General features: G+C 39.8%; 1 protein-coding gene across 1 annotated transcript in view; it reads left to right on the plus strand.

Moving 5' to 3' along the window:
• Positions 1-12,033, plus strand: part of CA10 (carbonic anhydrase 10 (inactive)) — a 964,183-nt gene that overhangs the window by 292,309 nt on the left and 659,841 nt on the right. The window lies entirely within an intron of this gene.

Raw genomic sequence — 12,033 nt, forward strand, 5'->3', positions numbered from 1 at the left:
TAACCTGACACTAGCCTTTTTTATCCCACACTTCCTGGAGCATTAACAGGGGAAAGGAGGTACTGTTTCTGAACATCTAACATGGGCTTCTATTGGAATTCATAGAGCATAGTATCAAGGCCATTATCGCCGCTTTATCAGCAGTTTCCTGCCGATAAAAGCGGTGATAATGTATCGCGCCTTGATAATATGCTCTATGAATTCCAATCGAAGCCCATGTTAGATGTGTTCACATCTAACATGGGCTTCGATTGGAATTCATCGCCGCTTATCGCCGCTTTATCAGCAGTTTCCTGCCGATAAAAGCGGTGATAATGTATCGCCTGTCCTTGATAATATGCCCCTGAGTTTGTTGCGTGAGTGGGGCATCCACTCCATCAACCAATAACCCAAATTCTTACAGGCACAATATTCTTCTGTAAAATACATCAGCATAATGGCATGTGGGATGCCAAAGATATCCAAATTACAGTACAACAGCTGAGCTGGGACTTGCAACCCACATATATTCAAATTTAGAAACTTTATATGCATCAGCCCATGGCCCCTGCAATGCACGTCTACTTACCCGACATATTACCTCACTCATGACATCTTCCATGATATCATTGACAATATCACTGCAACAGATGAAACTAAATTATTCATTAGAAAACTGTGCATGGCAGGGGTGTGAGTTAAAGTTACTTCAAATAAGTATAACTGATCAATTTATTATTATTTTTTGTTTAAAACATTACGTTGTCACTGAAATTTTCCCCTAACTATAATGTTACTTTAACCTTAGATTTGTTTACGTAAATATCATATATTTATCTAAACACTGGCAGTCACCAATAGGTAATTGTAATTAGGACCTAGTTTCCATAGGTAAAGCATTTTTTGACTTGCCTATAACTTTGGCGTTCTTTTATCAATCTGCATGAAATTTTTGTCAACGTAGGTTCTGTGTGTCATGGAAGGTTATGCGGTGATCCATGCAAGTGGGGACCGAGAAATAGGGGCGCAAAATAGGAGTGAATTTGTAATGTTCATTCCAATAGGAACACACTGTTGAACCTACAGGCTGAACCGATGACCGGAATTTCACCAAATTTGGCCTGTTGTTACGCAGGTGGGCTTTCTGTTTATTCGGTGAAAATCTGTTAAGTGGGTTTTGAGAAATTAAAGCCAACATTTTTTGGAAGCAACCTAAGCAGAAAGGTGCGCCTACCATTTATTGATTTGGAACTGTTCCCAGGGCTTAAAATTTCTGAGAAAGCTAACATAAGGTGTCAGGGTGGAGGTACTCTGACTCCGTGTTTAAGAAATGGGGATGTTAGTGACACAAGTTATGTGTTTAAAATAGTTTTTTTACTCACGTGCAATATTTATGAGGCTGCTGAGACCACCACCGTGTACCATTGTAGGGATATCGTGAATATTGTGGCGACATCGTGAATATTGGTGTAAATATAAACAAATATATTGTACTCCCTTGCCAGTCACTGTCACAGACTCATGTACGCACTCACAAACTCACTCAAACACTTATACACCCGTTTCCATAACCCACTCACATACTTATACATCCAGTCACATACCTAATCAGATACTCATGCATCCACTCACATACCTATTCAGGTACTCATACACCCACTTACAAACTCACTCAGAGAGTGACACACCCATGTAGAGACCCACTAAGAGACTCGCGCACCTACTTAGAGACCCAATCATAGACCCACGTGCACAGTCTCATACCCTATTAGAGACTCTTATACCAACTTACTGATCTACCTAGGCACTCATGCACCAACTCACAGAACAGACCCACTCAGACACTCATGCACCCACTTACAGACTCACTCAGAGAGTCATGGACTCATGTACAGACCCACTCACAGATTCAGACACCAAATTTCAGAGCAACTCATGTATGAACTCACAAACCCAATGAGACACTCACATACCCACTGACAGACCCAGTGTGACACTCATACAACCACTCACTGATCCACTCTGACACTCATACACCCACTCATACACCCATATAGTCACTAACACACTCAGTCGCAGACCCTCTTAGAGACTTATGCACTCAGTCACCCACTCATACACTCAAAGCCTCAAGCATCCACTCACAGACCCACTCAGACACTCGCCCTCCCTGTCACAGACTCACTCAGACACTCATGCATGCATGCATTCACTCACCCACTCAGAGACTTATGCTCTCACTCACAGACCCATTTGGACTCTCATACACACACTCACAGATCCATTCAGACACTCATACACCCCCACTCATAGACTCATTCAGACACCCACACACCCACTCAGAGACTTATGCTCTCACTCACAGACCCATTTGGACTCTCATACACACACTCACAGATCCATTCAGACACTCATACACCCCCACTCATAGACTCATTCAGACACCCACACACCCACTCAGAGACTTATGCACCCAGTAACTCATACACTCAGAGACTCACAGTCCTACTCAGAGACTCATGCTCCCTGTTATAGATGCACTGAGAGACTCATGCACTCACTCACAGACCCACTCAGACTCTCATACACCCACTCACTCACCCCCTAAGATACCCACTTAGACACTCATCTATCAACTCACAAATCCAGTCAGTCATATACACACTTACAAATGCACTCAGGCAACCATTCACAGACCCATTGAGACACTGATGCACCCAGTCATAGGTGCACTGAGGCAGATACGCAGTTGGTTACAGAACCATTGATAGACTAATACACCGTCTGACATATCCACTGAAATACTTACTGATACAGTGAGGCATGCAGCCACAGAATCCACTGAAAGAGTTATACACTGTGTTATAGAGATATTAAGGAAGTTATACATGCCAAAATAGAGTCTTTTAGATAGTAATGTGTTTAGTGTGTTAGTTATAATTTATTTTCCAGTTATAAGATTTGTATGTGATGGTGGGCTTTGAATGTCTGCTTTTGTTTTGTGGTGATCACGGCTACCGATATCATCGTGTCCCCCAGCATCATCACGAAAAAGGAAAATCTGTTTTAGAGATGGTTTTTATACAAACTGCCTAGAAAAATATGATTTTAAACAGTGCACTAATGAACCCCTACTGCCCAAAATACTGTAAAATGTGTGCATATATGTGTTTTACACTTTATAATAAAAGGTAACGATCATTGTGGTTACCAACGTAATTGCGACTCTCAGGGTAATTGCAAAAACAGAAAATCGGTTTAAAAGATTGTTTTTATACAAACTCCCTATGAAAATATGCAGTAATAAGACCCCTGTACCTAAAATACTGTTAAATGTGTGTATATATGTGTTTTATATCTCATAAAAAGGCGCCATCTTCATGCTTTCTGAAGTCATCGCGACTCTCAGAGTAATTGCGTAGACGGAAAGTAGGGTACAAAACTGTTTTTTTAAAACTTACTAGAAAAATATGTATACAAACATGTTTTTTATGCAGTGATGCAGTTAGTGATGTGTGTATTGTAATACTTAGAATGAGTTTTTTAAGTTACAAATTTATTGAAATAACAAATATTACAAGGTCATTATAGGTAGGAATTACCATTTAAAAAAAATCTTAGAAAAAGCAAAGGTTACAGGGGCATTATAGTTTGAAAATAGAGTTTGAAAAACCTTAGAAATTAAAAAAACTAAAGTTACAGGGATATTATAGTTATTATAGTTAATCTGACATTTCACTCGTACAAAACCAGAGAAATTCAGCAGTTATAGTTACCTAAGCAAACTATAACCCACGCCCCCGCAATGCACTGCTTATTTTCTCACATAATACATCACTCATGACATGGTCAGTGACATCACTCATAACATCATTTATGACATCTGAAATGACCTCACTGTTGACATCACAGTGATTGCTCCAAGATAACTATAACTTGTGTCCCCATCATGCCCATTTTCCTCCTCAAATATTTACTGCAAATGTTAAAGTGATATTATTAATTATTTCATAGAAGACGTCAAGAGTGATGCAAAATGGTTTTGTGCTAGCAAATTCTGAACCTAACTATGACGTCACTGTAAACTTTGTTTTTTCTAGTTAATTTCTTAGGTGTTTTTTTACTCTATTTCCCAACTATAATGTCCCTGTAAACTTTGGTTTCTTCAGTGAATGTCTATGTTTTTTAAGGTAGCGGGGGTTGCTGACACTCCTCATGCAGCCAACACCATGCTGCGCAACGCACACAGCTGTGTATTGGCCGGAGGTCCTACAGCCAACCCCACGCCACGCATGGCCTTCAGCCATGATTGCAAGGCGGGTTGGCCGCACCCCTGCAGTAAACCCACTGCATGCAGCCAACCCCACGCTGTGCATGGCCTTCTGTCGTGCACAGTAGGGGGAGCTGGATGCATAGCCTGGCCTACAGCATGGATGCAGCCAACCCCACATCACACACATCACACACAGCCTATAGCCTTGCATGGCGGGGTTGGCTGCCCCCCAAATTCAGCCAAGCTGGGAGAGCTCATGGTGGCCCCTATCCCAGGCTGGTTTTGACTCCTGGGACCCCAACCTCCAGGGCCCCCCACAGTTGTTTTAGTGAACAGGGTACATGGCCTTCCTCATTGTGTCATATTTCGTCCCAGGAGACTCCATCACCCAATCTCAGCCATATTGAGGAGGTAGGACACTTTACACCACAGGTACATCATCTCCCGGAGCACAGCTATTGTCTGAAGGGGTGGGGGCACACAGCCCAACTCCATAGGACAATATTGGCCCCAGGGACCCACATCCCCTGGGGCCAGCCAGTAAATGGTGGGTGCCATGGAGCCCACCCAGGGCACCCACTTCCTCTTTGTTGTGAGCAATAGGGGAAGCCACAATGCTCCCACAGCCCCAGCCAGCTCCCCGCCTCCAGAGGGAGCCATGCACTGCTTCTGCCTATAGGGAGCAACTAAACATGGTGCTCCCTGTGAGCAGGATCATTTTTTTCATCTTAAACAGATGAAAAGTCTGTTTCAATCAATCGGGAGCCTTTTTCATGCTCCTGTCAGCTGGGAGAGAATTTATTGTTTGCTATCATTTGGTTGGAGCTTTGAAATTGCTCTTTCCAAGCGAGAGCTAACACAGGTTTCCCTGCCCACACCAGTGCAGGCAGAGAAACTTCTATGTACCAGCGGTGGACACACCACAACATATCTGGAGTAAGCCCTGGGGATGGGGTTCTCAGGGCCATTAAGGGCTCCAGGATGGGGACCGCACAGCCCCCTCATTTTTTAGCATGGCTGGGCCCTGCCAAAAAAGGCTTGTGGGGCACTGTGCCACCTCTTAATATATTAAGAGATGGCTGGGCCCAGGGGTGAAGGCCACCAGGGCCAAAAGCAGCCCGGGGAGGTGGCCGAATGCAACCCCATCCCCCAAATTCATAATTCCACCTGGGACCTGGCCCTCCCGGGGGGCGGGGGAGCAATTATAAAACAAGAGAGGGAGACCACACTTGTGTTTTTTTAATTGCCACAGGTTTGCAGTTCCGCCCCAAATTCGTGGTAAATTTGAAAAAAAAAACAATTTTGGCCCAGGAAGGCCGGGGCAGGGAGGAGGTCCTTGTAGTACCCCAGGCCTCGGGGGTCAAGGTGTTCCTATCCTGCCCCCCTTTGGTTTCTTTTGTGTTTCTTACCATGAAATCCATCGGATCCGTGGAGGATTTGCTTCAATAGATATCATAAACATTTTTTCTTTAACAACGCCAAACCTACTGAATGGATTTACACTAAATTACAAAAAGAGATTTTTCTGCACCAAAATCTAGCTTTCTGCAAAATCTGGTGTAATTCTGTTCAACGGTTCAGGCTGTAGTCATGTCTAAAATCCCTATTGGAAATTGCATGTAGAAGATTCCTCAAACAGTGCCACAGTTATTATCAATCAAAAAGCGCTCCGTCTATGGAAATTAGATCCTAACTATTCCTACTTAGTGCCATCAGAGACAGTGAATCTTGTAAAGCACGATTATAGGAAAGTCAACCTGCACTAGGAGCCAAGTCGAGTACAAGTACATAGAGAGGGTAGATCAAGCAGGAAATATTCAATTTAGTAATCAGTCTAAAAGAAAGCAAATGCAAACTCTGTCTGAGCTAGCAGCAATTAGTTCCAAAGTTTAACTCTTAGAATCTAAAAGAGCCACCAACCACCCAAGTCTTTTTATGGCAAGTATTCTCAGCAACAGATGCTGATATCCAATATAAGATAATTTTTAGAGTGCTATATATTTTGCTTGGATGTACCAAGAGCATGCCAGATGGAGTTGGACCATATTGTGGTAGGCGTGACAGGACCTGAGGACTCAGTCAGGGTAGGGACACATTGGCTCCCGGGTGCCACTTACGTATTTGGGAGTACAATCAGCAAAATAGTTTAATAGCTGCTCATTTCCATAGTGTTCCTTCTTAAAATGCTGGGCCATAGGGTCATTTACATCAGCTTTACCTATGGCCTTAAGATGTTCCAGCATTCCACATATTAATTTTCCTGCTGCACTACCTCAGCATCATCTATGCAATATGCAACCTATGTTGTCCTATAAAAAACTGAATAAGGCTCATGTAGGTGTATTATGTAACTCACCTAATCTCAAGTAGGTACAATAGTCCAAATGTCATAATATGAACAGTTTGAAAGCACAAACATTCATAAAGCAATCCAAGTGGACGACTGTCTCCAGTGAAAAAACGTGCCTGATTCTACATTAAGCATCCCAATTACCTTTGCTTGTTCATAAATTAAGATATTCTCAATAAAGGCACAAACCTGGAAGTGTAACTGGCCCCCACAGGAGCAATGAAATTAAAATTATAATAGAAATACAGAAGACGACAAAGGTGAGAAGAAGAAAAAACACAGAAACTAGAACTGGGCTCAGGGAAATCAAGGTCATGTCTTTGATTTGAACAAATATATTTCTATAAATGCAAATGCATATACATTAGTAGAATTTATACACATTCATGCTAAGATCCTATATATGCAGCACTGGAACAAATACATTTATATAAATGTTAATTTGTATACATTTGCAGAATTTCTGTAAATGAATGCTAAGGACCCATATTCAGACACTAATAAAAAATAAAAATAGCCCAGCTAATTAAAAGAAAATTAAATAAACAATGAACACTTACACTTAATCTACAACATAGTGTTAACACGTATGTTTGGGACAAAATGAAGATGAAATGTATTTAAAATACATAATAATACAAGCATGCTAACATAAATAATTCAAAGTAGCCACGCGATTTCTACTAATCCCATAACTGTGGCGAAAAGTTTAGCCTTAATAAAACGTCCCTTTATATTATTTTAAAATACTTTACAAAATGGCATAAGGTACAAGAAGATATCTGAGAATAGGGAGACAGTACAATGCTAAAAATAAGGACAGACATACCTTCCTGAGAAGATGGCAGATGAAAAAAAATGTGCAAGGAAATTGCTGAAGAATAAACGTTATGCCTATCTTGAGAAAAGGCGCAAGCAACATATACACAATAATATGTACAATGTTTTATTGAATTGTTGCTTAGCTGCTCAACAAATCAGAGCAAAAACAAAAATGCTAAACCATAAGGAAGTGAAGAACAAAAATACAAGTGGAAAAGGAGATGGACCTTGTAGCCGAACACATTCAGAAATGTTTCCTCATTTTTTCTCAGTAACAGATGCTGATATCCAATATAAGATAATTTTTAGAGTGCTATATATTTTGCTTGGATGTACCAAGAGCATGCCAGATGGAGTTGGACCACTTACAGGAATATGTTTTAGAGCAGACTCACAAAATGTAAAATGGAGTGCTCGTGAATAGTGCATCTGGCACAGGTTATTGCTGGTTGTTTGTTATATATTTTGAAATGACAAATAATTATTATTATTATTAATTTTTTAAGTATTCACAGCAACAGTTGATCTTCAAAGCATAAGGAAAGGTGAGGGGAGTTCTGCAATATAAACCTGGCCATAAAGGACTGGTCTGAATGATAGCAAGCATTATATACAAGGCATAAGCAGTTAAATCAGGAGTCTCCAACCTTTGCAATAGCTAGAGCTACTAATGTTCAATGAAAACCACCCTGAGCTACTGATATTTAGTGTTGTGAAAGTGCCGCATCAGACAAGATCACATTAGTTTGCACCATATGCAAGATTACTAGCCATTATTACCTCAGTGTATCAGAGATCAAGATTTTACATGGCAAATATATAAGAACCACAGCTGCACCAAGGTACATAAATTAGTAATAGGTCTCCCAAAAGCCATATGATTTATCACTGAATTATCAGCTTTAAAACAATTTTGGAAATTAAGCCATTTTTCTCGATTCCTCAGATTATGAGCTCTGAAAGTACACCTTTTCGTCTTAAATACTCTCTCTCAATTTTGATACACATATTAAATCAATCAAGCAGGAGCTTCTATTTTAATAGGCGGCACTGCAAATAGGACAGCTACTTAGAGTGAGCCAAAAAGCTACCAGTAGCTCACAAGTTACCCGTTTGAGAAGCCTGATTTAAATTGAATCTCTTCCTCCAGTGGTAAGCATTGGAGTTTTCTGTACGCTTGAGATACATCATTACATTTCCTAATGTTGCATACCACGTGAACTGATGTACTCTGTACGCTTTGTAGGTGTGAATGCTTCAGGGAGAACTAGATACAGATGTTGCACAACTATAATTGTTTGGGGAAAGAAAAATGAAAAATAGTGCATACGGCTGCATGGTGAGCATACACTAACCACCAGGTAATGCAGGTGGCCCAAAGAGGCCCCTTTTGCATTGCCATGTATTTGTAAGTGGCATTTGTAGATCCTAGGACCATCCTAGATGCTTCAGATCCTCCTGCAGTTCTGGGGTGAGGATCCACAAATCCAAGCCAGGATCTGCAATTCTGAAAAATAAAAAAATAAAAACCACTATTGATGTTGTGGTACCTTCAACTTTTGACCCCACAGATGCATGGATGTTACTGCAATAAATGTAGCAGTCACTGACCACCCAATATACATCATAACACATGCATATTCAAAATACCAATATGCAGATGACACAGACACAAAAAACAGCTATCAAGAGAAAAACATGATGGGTGGCATGAGTTTACGGCATGTGCTGTGTGCACCCCTAACCACAACTGGCAATTTTTTGTGGCTTGCATGTTTGAGCCAGAACCATGACTCTGTTTAACTCTTTTTTCAGTGAAAATATAAATATAAAAGAACAAACAAACACACTCATGCATATGTATATTAAAAATGCAGTAGCAGGCACTCCATTGTGTAGTTATAGTTAGGTCAGAGTTTCCGTAGGAGGAGTTCCTTTTGTTTTGCTAAGAACGTTGGCACAATTTGATGAATCTGCACAAAACTTTCCAAAAAAGATAATCAATTTAGCTCTTTCATGCCAATTCATCACACGGGGCCAAGAAAAAGGAGGGCCTCGAAACGTTAATTGCCGTAGGAAGCTTTGCTCTCTGATACAGAAAAAATAGCCAAATGGAATTACACTAAATTTGGCACAAAGTTTTAACTTTACTCAGAAAGCAGGCTTTGTATAATTTGGTGTAAATCCATTGAGCTATTTTTTAAAAAATCACTTGTAAAAAGGCGCTTAAGGTGGGCATGATGGGGTTAAAAATTTATATATATCTGGACAGTTGATCCAACGGGAGCCTTGGGGTATAAATAAATAAAAAAAATAAGGCTCTCTGTTTGGCCGATACAACTTTTTCTCCCATCAGCGATCTTGGTTCAGTGGAACTAGGGCCGGCCCGCTGTACTGACTGATCTAAATGGCTGGCCACAACACTGAAGAAAATATTGTGGTAGGCGTGACAGGACCTGAGGACTCAGTCAGGGTAGGGACACATTGTCTCCCGGTTGCCACTTACGTATTTAGGAGTACAATCAGCAAAATAGTTTAATAGCTGCTCATTTCTATAGTGTTCCTTCTTTAAATGCTGGGCCATAGGATCATTTACATCAGCTTTACCTATGGCCTTAAGATGTTTCAGCATTCCACATATTAATTTTCCTGCTGCACTACCTCAGCATCATCTATGCAATATGCAACCTATGTTGTCCTATAGAAAACTGAATAAGGCTCATGTAGGTGTATTATGTAACTCACCTAATCTCAAGTAGGTACAATAGTCCAAATGTCATAATATGAACAGTTTGAAAGCACAAACATTCATAAAGCAATCCAAGTGGACAACTATCTCCAGTGAAAAAACGTGCCTGATTCTACATTAAGCATCCCAATTACCTTTGCTTGTTCATAAATTAATTTATTCTCAATAAAGGCACAAACCTGGAAGTGTAACAGGCCCCCACAGAAGCAATGAAATTAAAATTATAATAGAAATACACAAGACGACAAAGGTGAGAAGAAGAAAAAACACAGAAACTAGAACTGGGCTCAGGGAAATCAAGGTCATGTCTTTGATTTGAACAAATATATTTCTATAAATGCAAATGCATATACATTAGTAGAATTTATATACATTCATGCTAAGATCCTATATATGCAGCACTGGAACAAATAATTGATATAAATGTTAATTTTTATACATTTGCCGAATTTCTGTAAATGAATGCTAAGGACCCATATTCAGAAACTAATAAAAAATAAAAATAGCCCAGCTAATTAAAAGTAAATTAAATAAACAATGAACACTTACACTTAATCTACAACATAGTGTTAACACGTATGTTTGGGACAAACTGAAGATGAAATGTATTTAAAATACATAATAATACAAGCATGCTAACATAAATAATTCAAAGTAGCCTTAAACGCGATTTCTACTAATCCCATAACTGTGGCGAAAAGTTTAGCCTTAATAAAAAGTCCCTTTATATTATTTTAAAATACTTTACAAAATGGCATAAGGTACAAGAAGATATCTGAGAATAGGGAGACAGTACAATGCTAAAAATAAGGACAGACATACCTTCATGAGAAGATGGCAGATGAAGAAAAATGTGCAAGGAAATTGCTGAAGAATAAACGTTATGCCTATCTTGAGAAAAGGCGTAAACAACATATACACAATAATATGTACAATGTTTTATTGAATTGTTGCTTAGCTGCTCAACAAATCAGAGTAAAAACAAAAATGCTAAACCATAAGGAAGTGAAGAACAAAAATACAAGTGGAAAAGGAGATGGACCTTGTAGCCGATCACATTCAGAAATGTTTCCTCATTTTTATGATTTGCAATACATTAATACTCACATGAATGGTGGCCAATTCTATACAAGAGTAAGTGCAGAACCCCAACAAGTAGGCCTTGACCAAATCTTGCTGGTCAATAGTGGCTTGCAACTTTTTGTTTAATTTCACAAGTGGGAGGTGGAGGACAGTTTGAAAATTGAGAAGTTAGTCCAGTTAAATGCAACTTTTCCTTTTATAAGGGGCTGAATATCTTTTATTTCTATAGTTGAGAGATATCATTATACTTTCAAATAATTCCATGGCAGCGAAGGATAAATGACAGCCGCACGCACGCTATAATCACTATATGTATTTGAACATGAAATTTAGAACAAAACTGTGCCCACCTCTGTAGGTCCACTGCCACAAGACCTAATACACTACTAAACCCAAAAGCAAAGAGAGGCACACATTAGATAGCATAAAATATGCTGTCAAATGACGAGTCCTGAGTGTGGATATTTCGTCTTTATTATTTTCACAGGTTGATCGATACACACAGCCAACGCGTTTCATACTTTCTTTCAAAGATTCATGGATAGGTATCCAGTCATCATTAATCCATTAATCCGAGCTTCGGCTGTCTTCGCCCAACGAGAGAAATGTCGATCCGATTGTTGTGTTACTCCGATCCGATACCAGTGCATTTTAAAACACCAAACACCAATCCTCGCCTGTCAAGTGATATCATTATACCACATTGACCTACCCCACTATTCTTTGGCCTCAGACGTTTCAACTAATGTCAACACATGCTTAGCATTGGAAACAACC

This window comes from Lissotriton helveticus, chromosome 7, assembly GCF_964261635.1.
Source record: "Lissotriton helveticus chromosome 7, aLisHel1.1, whole genome shotgun sequence".
In the NCBI taxonomy this organism is placed as follows: domain Eukaryota; kingdom Metazoa; phylum Chordata; class Amphibia; order Caudata; family Salamandridae; genus Lissotriton; species Lissotriton helveticus.